This window comes from Pseudophryne corroboree, chromosome 1, assembly GCF_028390025.1.
Source record: "Pseudophryne corroboree isolate aPseCor3 chromosome 1, aPseCor3.hap2, whole genome shotgun sequence".
Classification (NCBI taxonomy): Eukaryota; Metazoa; Chordata; class Amphibia; order Anura; family Myobatrachidae; genus Pseudophryne; species Pseudophryne corroboree.
This window is the reverse complement of record NC_086444.1, coordinates 528,642,718-528,656,349: the sequence shown is the minus strand read 5'-3', so window position 1 is coordinate 528,656,349 and position 13,632 is coordinate 528,642,718. Positions and strand designations below refer to the sequence as shown.

The following is a 13,632-nucleotide window of genomic DNA, read 5'->3' as shown; positions in this document are numbered from 1 at the left end:
AATATAAACAGTGCAACATATATTGTAACAATATTTTTTTTTAAAGTAAGAAAATACAGTCGGCAGTGCATTCTAAATGTATTGTGCATCAATTGTGTTTATCTTTTTATTTTTGGAATTCAATAAAAGTTAGACTTTATTAGTCTTCTCTTTATTTAACAATTGTTGCTCCTATTTATTCTCTGCGGGTGAGATATACTAGCCTTGATAATTGTTGATATGGGGTAAATGATTAATCACTACACACAGGGAGTGATTCAGACCTGATCATAGATGTGCTAAATTTAGCACATCTACGATCAGCTTCCCTGACACCCTGACATGCAGGGGGGAAACCCAACACAGGGCTAGTCTGCCCCGCATGTCAGGCCCTACCCCATCGCTCAGTGGCGATGCTTTTGTACTATAGAAGTAGCTCCCAGCCAGCGCAGCTCCTGTGCGCTGGCAGGGAGTTACTCGTCGCTGCCCGGGTCGCAGTGGCTGCGTGTGACATCACGCAACAGCCGTGGCCCACCTTCCCAATGGTCCGGGAACACCTGTATTGCCTGGACCACGCCCCCTAAACTGCGGCCAAACACCGCCAGCCTGCCCCCTCCCGCCCAGCGACTTCCTCTGCCTGCCAATCAAGCAGAGGTGATTGCAGGGCTAAGACAGCCGTCGGCTGTCTGCCATGCAACAGCGCATGCGCACTTCAGACCTGATCGTTGATGTGCGAACACGCACAGCAGCGATCACGTCTGAAGTAGCCCCACTGTCTCTTAACTGTGAGTTATTGTGCATGACTCATCTGTCTAAATAACATCACGTGTAAGTAAACATTATTTACCAAACTTAAAAGTCAGACTATCTAGACTCCAGGTGCAAGACTTGTTTATATGCCTCTAGAAATGTAGATGCATGCGCACAAGTCTGTACAGCACGTGGCCTATTAGAATTTGATACCTTATGATTAGAGATGTGCACCGGAAATTTTTTGGGTTTTGTGTTTTGTGTTTTGGTTTTGGATTTAGTTCCGCAGCCGTGTTTTGGATTCGGACGCGTTTTGGCAAAACCTCCCTGAAAATTTTTTGTCGGATTCAGGTGTGTTTTGGATTCGGGTGTTTTTTTTTTCAAAAACCCCTCAAAAACAGCTTAAATAATAGAATTTTGGGGTCATTTTGATCCTATAGTATTATTAACCTCAATAACCACAATTTCCACTAATTTGCAGTCTATTCTGAACACCTCACACCTCACAATATTATTTTTAGTCCTAAAATTTGCACCGAGGTCACTGGATGACTAAGCTAAGCGACCCAAGTGGCTGGCACAAACACCTGGCCCATCTAGAAGTGGCACTGCAGTGTCAGAGAGGATGGCACTTAAAAAAATTAGCCCCAAACATCACATGATGCAGAGATAAATAAAAAAAAGAGGTGCAAGATGGAATTGTCCTTGGGCCCTCCCACCCACCCTTATGTTGTATAAACAGGACATGCACCCTTTAACAAACCCATAATTTCAGCCACAGGGTCTGCCACATGACTGGCTGAAATGACTGGTTGGTTTGGACCCCCACCAAAAAAGAAGCAATCAATCTCTCCTTGCACAAACTGGCTCTACAGAGGCAAGATGTCCACCTCCTCCTCATCGTCCAATTCCTCACCCCTTTCACTGTGTACATCCTCCTCACAGAGTATTAATTCATCCCAACTGGAAGGCACCATCTCAGGTTCCTGTGTACTTTCTGGAGGCAATTGCTGGTGAATGTCTCCACGGAGGAATTGATTATAATTAATTTTGATGAAAATCATCTTCTCCAAATTTTCTGGAAGTAACCTCGTACGCCGATTACTGACAAGGTGAGCGGCTGCACTAAACACTCTTTCGGAGTACACACTGGAGGGGGGGAAACTTAGGTAAAATAAAGACAGTTTGTGCAAGGGCCTCCAAATTGCCTCTTTTTCCTGCCAGTATACGTACGGACTGTCTGACGTGCCTACTTGGATGCGATCACTCATATAATCCTCCACCATTCTTTCAATGGTGACAGAATCATATGCAGTGACAACAGACGACATGTCAGTAATCGTTGGCAGGTCCTTCAGTCCGGACCAGATGTCAGCACTCGCTCCAGACTGACAGCGGGTGGGTTCGGAATTCTTAGCCTTTTCCTCGCAGCCCCAGTTGCGGGAGAATGTGAAGGAGGAGCTGTTGACGGGTCACGTTCCACTTCACTTGACAAGTGTCTCACCAGCAGGTCTTTGTACCTCTGCAGACTTGTGTCTGCCGGAAATAGAGATACAACGTAGGCTTTAAACCTAGGATCAAGCACGGTGGCCAAAATGTAATGCTCTGATTTCAAAAGATTGACCACCCATGAATGCTGGTTAAGCAAATTAAGGGCTCCATCCACAAGTCCCACATGCCTAGCGGAATTGCTCCGTTTTAGCTCCTCCTTCAATCTTTCCAGCTGCTTCTGCAAAAGCCTGATGAGGGGAATGACCTGACTCAGGCTGGCAGTGTCTGAACTAACTTCACGTGTGGCAAGTTCAAAGGGATGCAGAACCTTGCACAACGTTGAAATCATTCTCCACTGCGCTTGAGTCAGATGCATTCCCCTCCTTTGCCTATATCGTAGGCAGATGTATAGGCTTGAATAGCCTTTTGCTGCTCCTCCATCCTCTGAAGCATATAGAGGGTTGAATTCCACCTTGTTACCACCTCTTGCTTCAGATGATGGCGGGGCAGGTTCAGGAGTGTTTGCTGGTGCTCTAGTCTTCGGCACGCAGTGGCTGAATGCCAAAAGTGGCCCGCAATTCTTCGGGCCACTGACAGCATCTCTTGCACTCCCCTGTCATTTTTAAAAAAATTCTGCACCACCAAATTCAATGTATGTGCAAAACATGGGACGTGCTGGAATTTGCCCACATGTAATGCATGCACAAATTCCCAGGAGAGTCCAATTGGGGTAAGCCATTCTGCGATGATGTTCCTCAGTTTCCGTAAGAGGTTGTCAGCTGTGTGCCTCTTATGGATAGCGGTGATACAAAGCATAGCCTGCCTAGGAACGAGTTGGCGTTTGTGAGATGCTGCTACTGGTGCCGCCGCTGCTGTTCTTGCTGCGAGAGGCAATACATCTACCCAGTGGGCTGTCACAGTCATATAGTCCTGAGTCTGCCCTGCTCCACTTGTCCACATGTCCGTGGTTAAGTGGACATTGGGTACAACTGCATTTTTTAGGACACTGGTGACTCTTTTTCTGACGTCTGTGTACATTCTCGGTATCGCCTGCCTAGAGAAGTGGAACCTAGATGGTATTTGGTACTGGGGACACACTAACTCAATAAATTGTCTAATTCCCTGTGAATTAACAGTGGATACCAGATACACGTTTAACACCACCACTGCCAAGGCCTTTGCTGTGATATTTCATCTTCCTCGCAAAGGACTGTTGGACAGTCAACTGCTTACTGGAAGTAGTACAAGTGGTCTTCCGACTTCCTCTCTGGGATGACAATCGACTCCCAGCAGCAACAACAGCAGCGCCAGCAGCAGTAGGCGTTACACTCAAGGATCCATCGGAGGAAGCCCAGTTAGGAGAGGACTCATCAGACTTGCCAGTGACATGGCCTGCAGGACTATTGGTGTTCCTGTCTAAGGAGTAAATTGACACTGAGGGAGTTGGTGGTGTGGTTTGTGGGAGCTTGGGTACAAGAGAAAGGAATTTAGTTGTCAGTGGACTGCTTCTGCTGCCACCCAAAGTTTTTGAACTTGTCAATGACTTCTGATGAATGCGCTCCAGGTGACGTATAAGGGAGGATGTTCCTAGGTGGTTAACGTCCTTACCCCTACTTATTACAGCTTGACAAAGGCAACACACGGCTTGACACCTGTTGTTCACATTTCTGTTAAAATAGTTTCACACCGAAGAGGTGATTTTTGTTGTAATTTGACCAGGCATGTCAATGGCCATATTTATCCCACGGAAAACAGGTGTTTCCCCGGGTGCCTGACTTAAACAAACCACCTCACCATCAGAATCCTCCTTGTCAATTTCCTCCTCAGCACCAGGAACACCCATATCCTCATCCTGGTTTACTTCAACAGTGACATCTTCAATTTGACTATCAGGAACTGGACTGTGGGTGCTCCTTCCAACACTTGCAGGGGGTGTGCAAATGGTGGAAGGCGCCACCTCTTCCCGCCCAGTGTTGGGAAGGTCAGGCATCGCAACCGACACAATTGGACTCTCCTTGGGGATTTGTGATTTAGAAGAACGCACAGTTCTTTGCTGTGCTTTTGCCATCTTAACTCTTTTCAGTTTACTAGCGGGAGGATGAGTGCTTCCATCCTCATGTGAAGCTGAACCACTAGCCATGAACATAGGCCAGGGCCTCAGCCGTTCCTTGCCACTCCGTGTCGTAAATGGCATATTGGCAAGTTTACGCTTCTCCTCAGATGCTTTTAATTTAGATTTTTGAGTCATTTAACTGAACTTAAGTTTTTTGTATTTTACATGCTCTCTACTATGACATTGGGCATCGGCCTTGGCAGACGACGTTGATGGCATTTCATCGTCTCGGCCATGACTAGTGGCAGCAGCTTCAGCACGAGGTGGAAGTGGATCTTGATCTTTCCCTATTTTACCCTCCACATTTTTGTTCTCCGTTTTATAATGTATGGAATTATATGCCAGTAATATATCAATAACAATGGCCTACTGTACTGTACTATATATGTATACTGTTGGTCACCAAAATGCTGCACTGTAATACTATATATACTGTTCACAATAATGCAGCACAGATATGGAATGGATACTTGCAGTGACACAGAGCTGCAAGATACAGCAATAGCCTACTGTACAACTATATATTGTTGGTCACCAAAATGCTGCACTGTAATACTATATATACTGCTCACAATAATGCAGCACAGATATGGAATGGATACTTGCAGGGACACAGAGCTGCAAGATACAGCAATGGCCTACTGTACAACTATATACTGTTGGTCACCAAAATGTTGCACTGCAATACTATATATACTGCTCACAAAAATGCAGCACAGATATGGAATGGATACTTGCAGTGACACAGAGCTGCAAGATACAGCAAAGGCCGACTGTACAACTATATACTGTTGGTCACCAAAATGCTGCACTGTAATACTATATATACTGCTCACAAAACTGCAGCACAGATATGGAATGGATACTTGCAGTGACACAGAGCTGCAAGATACAGCAATGGCCTACTGTACAACTATATACTGTTGATCACCAAAATGCTGCACTGTAATTAGTGATGTGCACCGGACATTTTTCGGGTATTGTGTTTTGGTTTTGGATTCGGTTCCGCGGCCGTGTTTTGGATTCGGACGCGTTTTGGCAAAACCTCCCTGAAATTTATTTGTCGGATTCGGGTGTGTTTTGGATTCGGGTGTTTTTTTACAAAAAAACCCCTCAAAAACAGCTTAAATCATAGAATTTGGGGGTCATTTTGATCCCATAGTATTATTAACCTCAATAACCATAATTTCCACTCATTTCCAGTTTATTCTGAACACCTCACACATCACAATATTATTTTTAGTCCTAAAATTTGCACCAAGGTCGCTGGCTAAGCTAAGCGACCCAACTGGCCAGCACAAACACCTGGCCCATCTAGGAGTGGCACTGCAGTGTCAAACAGGATGGCACTTAAAAAAATAGTCCCCAAACAGCACATGATGCAAAGAAAAAAAGAGGTGCACCAAGGTCGCTGGATGGCTAAGCTAAGCGACCCAAGTGGCCGGCACAAACACCTGGCCCATCTAGGAGTGGCACTGCAGTGTCAGAGATGGCACTTAAAAAAATAGTCCCCAAACAGCACATGATGCAAAGAAAAAAAGAGGTGCACCGAGGTCGCTGGATGACTAAGCTAAGCGACCCAAGTGGCCGGCACAAACACCTGGCCCATCTAGGAGTGGCACTGCAGTGTCAGACAGGATGGCACTTAAAAAAATTAGCCCCAAACATCACATGATGCAGAGATAAATAAAAAAAGAGGTGCAAGATGGAATTGTCCTTGGGCCCTCCCACCCACCCTTATGTTGTATAAACAGGACATGCACACTTTAACAAACCCATCATTTCAGCCACAGGGTCTGCCACACGACTGTGGCTGAAATGACTGGTTGGTTTGGGCCCCCACCAAAAAAGAAGCAATCAATCTCTCCTTGCACAAACTGGCTCTACAGAGGCAAGATGTCCACCTCCCCCTCATCGTCCGAATGCTCACCCCTTTCACTGTGTACATCCCCCTCCTCACAGATTACTAATTCGTCCCCACTGGAATCCACCATCTCAGGTCCCTGAGTACTTTCTGGAGGCAATTGCTGGTGAATGTCTCCACGGAGGAATTGATTATAATTAATTTTGATGAACATCATCTTCTCCACATTTTCTGGAAGTAACCTCATACGCCGATTACTGACAAGGTGAGCGGCTGCACTAAACACTCTTTCGGAGTACACACTGGAGGGGGGGAAACTTAGGTAAAATAAAGACAGTTTGTGCAAGGGCCTCCAAATTGCCTCTTTTTCCTGCCAGTATACGTACGGACTGTCTGACGTGCCTACTTGGATGCGATCACTCATATAATCCTCCACCATTCTTTCAATGGTGACAGAATCATATGCAGTGACAACAGACGACATGTCAGTAATCGTTGGCAGGTCCTTCAGTCCGGACCAGATGTCAGCACTCGCTCCAGACTGACAGCGGGTGGGTTCGGAATTCTTAGCCTTTTCCTCGCAGCCCCAGTTGCGGGAGAATGTGAAGGAGGAGCTGTTGACGGGTCACGTTCCACTTCACTTGACAAGTGTCTCACCAGCAGGTCTTTGTACCTCTGCAGACTTGTGTCTGCCGGAAATAGAGATACAACGTAGGCTTTAAACCTAGGATCAAGCACGGTGGCCAAAATGTAATGCTCTGATTTCAAAAGATTGACCACCCATGAATGCTGGTTAAGCAAATTAAGGGCTCCATCCACAAGTCCCACATGCCTAGCGGAATTGCTCCGTTTTAGCTCCTCCTTCAATCTTTCCAGCTGCTTCTGCAAAAGCCTGATGAGGGGAATGACCTGACTCAGGCTGGCAGTGTCTGAACTGACTTCACGTGTGGCAAGTTCAAAGGGATGCAGAACCTTGCACAACGTTGAAATCATTCTCCACTGCGCTTGAGTCAGATGCATTCCCCTCCTTTGCCTATATCGTAGGCAGATGTATAGGCTTGAATAGCCTTTTGCTGCTCCTCCATCCTCTGAAGCATATAGAGGGTTGAATTCCACCTTGTTACCACCTCTTGCTTCAGATGATGGCGGGGCAGGTTCAGGAGTGTTTGCTGGTGCTCTAGTCTTCGGCACGCGGTGGCTGAATGCCAAAAGTGGCCCGCAATTCTTCGGGCCACTGACAGCATCTCTTGCACTCCCCTGTCATTTTTAAAAAAATTCTGCACCACCAAATTCAATGTATGTGCAAAACATGGGACGTGCTGGAATTTGCCCACATGTAATGCATGCACAAATTCCCAGGAGAGTCCAATTGGGGTAAGCCATTCTGCGATGATGTTCCTCAGTTTCCGTAAGAGGTTGTCAGCTGTGTGCCTCTTATGGAAAGCGGTGATACAAAGCGTAGCCTGCCTAGGAATGAGTTGGCGTTTGCGAGATGCTGCTACTGGTGCCGCCGCTGCTGTTCTTGCTGGGAGAGGCAATACATCTACCCAGTGGGCTGTCACAGTCATATAGTCCTGAGTCTACCCTGCTCCACTTGTCCACATGTCCGTGGTTAAGTGGACATTGGGTACAACTGCATTTTTTAGGACACTGGTGACTCTTTTTCTGAGGTCTGTGTACATTCTCGGTATCGCCTGCCTAGAGAAATGGAACCTAGATGGTATTTGATACCGGGGACACAGTACCTCAATCAATTCTCTAATTCCCTGTGAATTAACGGTGGATACCGGACACACGTTTAACACCAACGCAGCTGCCAAGACCTGAGTTATCCGCTTTGCAGCAGGATGACTGCTGTGATATTTCATCTTCCTCGCAAAGGACTGTTGGACAGTCAATTGCTTACTGGAAGTAGTACAAGTGGTCTTTCGAATTCCCCTCTGGGATGACGATCGACTCCCAGCAGCAACAACAGCAGCGCCAGCAGCAGTAGGCGTTACACTCAATGATGTATCAGAGGAATCCCAGGCAGGAGAGGACTCGTCAGACTTGCCAGGGACATGGCCTGCAGGACTATTGGCGTTCCTGTCTAAGGAGTAAATTGACACTGAGGGAGTTGGCGGTGTGGTTTGCAGGAGCTTGGTTACAAGAGGAAGGGATTTAGATGTCAGTGGACTGCTTCCGTTGTCACCAAAAAAAAATTAACTTGTCAATGACTTCTGATGAATGCGCTCCAGGTGACGTATAAGGGAGGATGTTCCTAGGTGGTTAACGTCCTTACCCCTACTTATTACAGCTTGACAAAGGCAACAGACGGCTTGACACCTGTTTCTGTTGAAATGATTCCACACCGAAGAGGTGATTTTTTTTGTAATTTGACCAGGCATGTCAATGGCCATATTCGTCCCACGGACAACAGGTGTATCCCCGGGTGCCTGACTTAAACAAACCACCTCACCATCAGAATCCTCCTTGTCAATTTCCTCTTAAGCGCCAGCAACACCCATATCCTCATCCTGGTGTACTTCAACAGTGACATTTTCAATGTGGCTATCAGGAACTGGACTGCGGGTGCTCCTTCCAGCACTTGCAGGGGACATGCAAATGGTGGAAGGTGCCATCTCTTCCCATCCAGTGTTGGGAAGGTCAGGCATCGTAACTGACACAATTGGACTCTCCTTGGGGATTAATGATTAGAAGAACGTACAGTTCTTAGCTGTGCTTTTTCCAGATTAAGTCTTTTCATTTTTCTAACGGGAGGTTGAGTGCTTCCATCCTCATGTGAAGCTGAACCACTAGCCATGAACATAGGCCAGGGCCTCAGCCGTTCCTTGCCACTCCGTGTCGTAAATGGCATATTGGCAAGTTTACGCTTCTCATCAGACTCTTTTCATTTTGATTTCTGGGTCATTTTACTGAACTTTTGTTTTTTGGATTTTATATGCTCTCTACTATGACATTGGGCATCGGCCTTGGCAGACGACGTTGATGGCATTTCATCATCTCGGCCATGACTAGTGGCAGCAGCTTCAGCACGATGGGGAAGTAGATCTTGATCTTTCCCTATTTTACCCTCCACATTAATGTTCTCCATTTTTTAATGTGTGGAATTATATGCCAGTAATATATCAATAGCAATGGCCTACTGTACCGTACTGCTATATATATACTGGTGGTCAGCAAAATTCTGCACTGTCCTCCTACTATATACTGCACACAACTACAATGCAGCACAGGTATGGATGGATAGTATACTTGACAACACAGAGGTAGAGCAATGGACTACTGTACTGTACTGCTATATATATACTGGTGGTCAGCAAAATTCTGCACCGTCCTCCTACTATATACTGCGCACAACTACAATGCAGCACAGATATGGATGGATAGTATACTTGACGACACAGAGGTAGAGCAATGGACTACTGTACCGTTCTGCTATATATATACTGGTGGTCAGCAAAATTCTGCACTGTCCTCCTACTATATACTGCGCACAACTACAATGCAGCACAGGTATGGATGGATAGTATACTTCACGACACAGAGGTAGAGCAATGGACTACTGTACCGTACTGCTATATATATACTGGTGGTCAGCAAAATTTTGCACTGTCCTCCTTTTATATACTGCGCATAACTACAATGCAGCACAGGTATGGATGGATAGTATACTTGATGACACAGAGGTAGAGCAATGGACTACTGTACCATACTGCTATAAATATACTGGTGGTCAGCAAAATTCTGCACAGTCCTCCTACTATATACTGCGCACAACTACAATGCAGCACAGATATGGATGGATAGTATACTTGACAACACAGAGGTAGAGCAATGGACTACTGTACCGTACTGCTATATATATATACTGGTGGTCAGCAAAATTCTGCACTGTCCTCCTACTATATACTGCGCACAACTACAATGCAGTACAGGTATGGATGGATAGTATACTTGACGACACAGAGGTAGAGCAATGGACTACTGTACTGTACTGCTATATATATACTGGTGGTCAGCAAAATTCTGCACTGTCCTCCTACTATATACTGCGCACAACAACAATGCAGCACAGATATGGATGGATAGTATACTTGACGACACAGAGGTAGAGCAATGGACTACTGTACCGTACTGCTATATATATACTGGTGGTCAGAAAAATTCTGCACTGTCCTCCTACTATATACTGCACACAACTACAATGCAGCACAGGTATGGATGGATAGTATACTTGATGACACAGAGGTAGAGCAATGGACTACTGTACCGTACTGCTATATATATATATACTGGTCGTCAGCAAAATACTGCACTGTCTTCCTACTATATACTGCTCACAACAACAATGCAGCACAGATATGGATGGATAGTATACTTGATGACACAGAGGTAGAGCAATGTACTACTGTACCGTACTGCTATATATATACTGGTGGTCAGCAAAATTCTGCACTGTCCTCCTACTATATACTGCGCACAACAACAATGCAGCACAGATATAGATAGTATACTTGAAGACACAGAGGTAGAGCAATGGACTACTGTACCGTACTGCTATATATATATACTGGTGGTCAGAAAAATTCTGCACTGTCCTCCTACTATATACTGCGCACAACTACAATGCAGCACAGGTATGGATGGATAGTATACTTGACAACACAGAGGTAGAGCAATGGACTACTGTACCGTACTGCTATATATATACTGGTGGTCAGCAAAATTCTGCACTGTCCTCCTACTATATACTGCGCACAACTACAGTGCAGCACAGATATGGATGGAAAGTATACTTGACGACACAGAGGTAGAGCAATGGACTACTGTACCGTACTGCTATATATATATATACTGGTGGTCAGCAAAATTCTGCACTGTCCTCCTACTATATACTACAGTGCAGCACAGATATGGAGTGTTTTCAGGCAGAGAACGTAGATATTTGCAGCACACTGAGCAAAGATATTTGCAGCACACTGAGTACAGATATTTGCAGCACACTGAACACAGAAACTGAGAGAACGCAGCCACGTCCTCTCGCTATCATCTCCAATGCACGAGTGAAAATGGCGGCGACGCGCAGCTCTTTATATGCAATACGAATCTCGCGAGAATACGACAGCGGGATGATGACGTTCGGGCGCGCTTGGGTTAACCGAGCAAGGCGGGAAGATCCGAAGCTGCCTGGGAACCGTGTAAAATAGGTGAAGTTCGGGGGAGTTCGGATCTCAATGAACCGAACCCGCTCATCTCTAACTGTAATATTATTTATTTATTTATTTATTTATTAACAGTTTCTTATATAGCGCAGCAAATTCCGTTGCGCTTTACAATTTGAAATAACAATAACAAACTGGGTGATAACAGTCATAGAGGTAGGAAGGCCCTGCTCGCAAGCTTACAATCTATAGGGAAATAGGCATATGTACACAAGGAAAGGTGCTATCTATTGCATAGAATGAGAAGACATGTGAGGATATGTGCGGACTGTACAGAGTGGATGTAATTTGATAGGAAGGTTTATTAAAGTTATGTGGGCGGTTCAGGAATTTGATACGCTTGCCTAAAGAGGTGAGTTTTGAGGGAACGCTTGAAGGTTTGGAGACTAGAGGAGAGTCTTATTGTGCGTGGTAGGGCATTCCACAGGGTGGGTGCAGCCCGATGAAAGTCCTGCAGTCGTGAGTGGGAGCGAGTAATGAGTGTGGATGAGAGACGCAGGTCTTGTGAAGAGCGCAGAGGTCGGGTTGGGAGATATTTTGTGATAAGCGAAGTGATGTACATTGGTGTAGTTTGGTTAATGGCCTTGTGTGTGAGTAAAAGTATTTTATATTGAATGCGGTAGAGTACAGGTAACCAATGGAGGGACTGACAGAGTGGATCTGCAGACGATGAACGTCTAGCGAGGAAGATAAGCCTCGCCGCTGCATTCAGAATGGATTGTAGTGGTGAGAGTCTTGTTTTGGGAAGACCAGTATATAATACTATATATACTGCTCACAATAATGCAGCACTGATATGGAATGGATACTTGCAGTGACACAGAGCTATTGTATGTTTGGGGAGATACCGCACTGGTGTGTATAATAGATATAAAGTATCAATTTGATTACCAAAATAAGAGATAACAAGAAAACGTGGTTTTCTAATTCTAATTTGGTGGTGCACCCTGAGTCTATGAAAACTACTCGAGACAGAATATGGAGAAAAAAAAGACTCTTTTGTGGGCGCACTCTTAACTTGAAATAATGTATGAGATATTGAAAGTAATTATAAAATAGGATTTAACTTTTATTTATATCGTAAGATAAAATTAGTCAGTGGTCACTAGGATAGAGTAACATTCAATTATTACAATAAAGTGAATAGCAAGTAAGATACTAATACACATGAAATGAACTGAGTAACAGTACAATCAATCACAATTGAATGCTAATATTAGCATAATAAATTCCGGCTGCCAGGGTCTAATCAGAGTCCTAAGGAAATTACCCTGGAAAAAATTTTGCGTAAAATTAAGTTGCCAATGTGTGTTAGCCCCGCAACAATGAGTAATTTCAATATCTTGTGAAACTTTGAAATTCAAATGGTAAAATTGATAATACGTCCAGCTTCCATGAGAAAAAGAGGGGGAGCAGTAGGAAATAAGATAGCAGGGTGAATCTGCTGTCAGTGTTAGACTCTGAGCGTAATAAACCAGTCTGTGCTCTACTATACCAAGTCTTCCTCAATGGTCGCCCACTTGAGTACTGACTCAGCCCAACACTGATTAGCTTCCAAGATCGGACGGTTTTGGGCGTTTCCAGTGTGGTATGATAGTAGAGAAAAATGAACGATAGCAGAAACTCTGGAATCACTGATGAGAGTTCACGAAACTGATAATGCAAAGAGTTAGATGGATCTGCTGCCAATGTTAGACAGGGATAACCCTGAATCAGTGGTGAGAGTCCACGAAAGATAGATAAAGATTGAAAGAAAATTAGAAAAAAGAAAAGGACAATGTAAAGGCCCTATCAGACAATCAGGATTTAATGGGCAATAAGCACTTTGAATTGCTGATAACAATCACTGGAGTAAACTAGGCTGAACACACAGCTATACTGTTCATGACTAAATAGATCGCGGTGAAATACCTTGTAATATCTACAACAGTGGATGTCAAGTACAATGATCTAGAGTATCTATACTTCAAAATCATGAGCCCACAAATGAATATCAGAATAACAGAATAATGATACTATAATTCGAGTGCCAGATACAAAGAGTATCAATAATTGAGCTGCAGAGAAAGAGAAAAATAACAATGTATCCAGTACCCTGTCAGTATCTAATAGGCTGTGAGTACATGTGAGCAGTATGAGAGAATATGTAATGGGGTACCAGCGCTAGGAGTTGTATCACCAATTATTCAATGAATCAAATACCACTGGAT

At 44.6% G+C, this 13,632-nt stretch overlaps 1 pseudogene; it reads right to left on the bottom strand.

Annotated features, from left to right (window-relative positions):
• Positions 1-12,905: 12,905 nt before the first annotated feature.
• LOC134936366 (5S ribosomal RNA) lies at positions 12,906-13,024 on the bottom strand (annotated as a pseudogene).
• Positions 13,025-13,632: the final 608 nt, after the last annotated feature.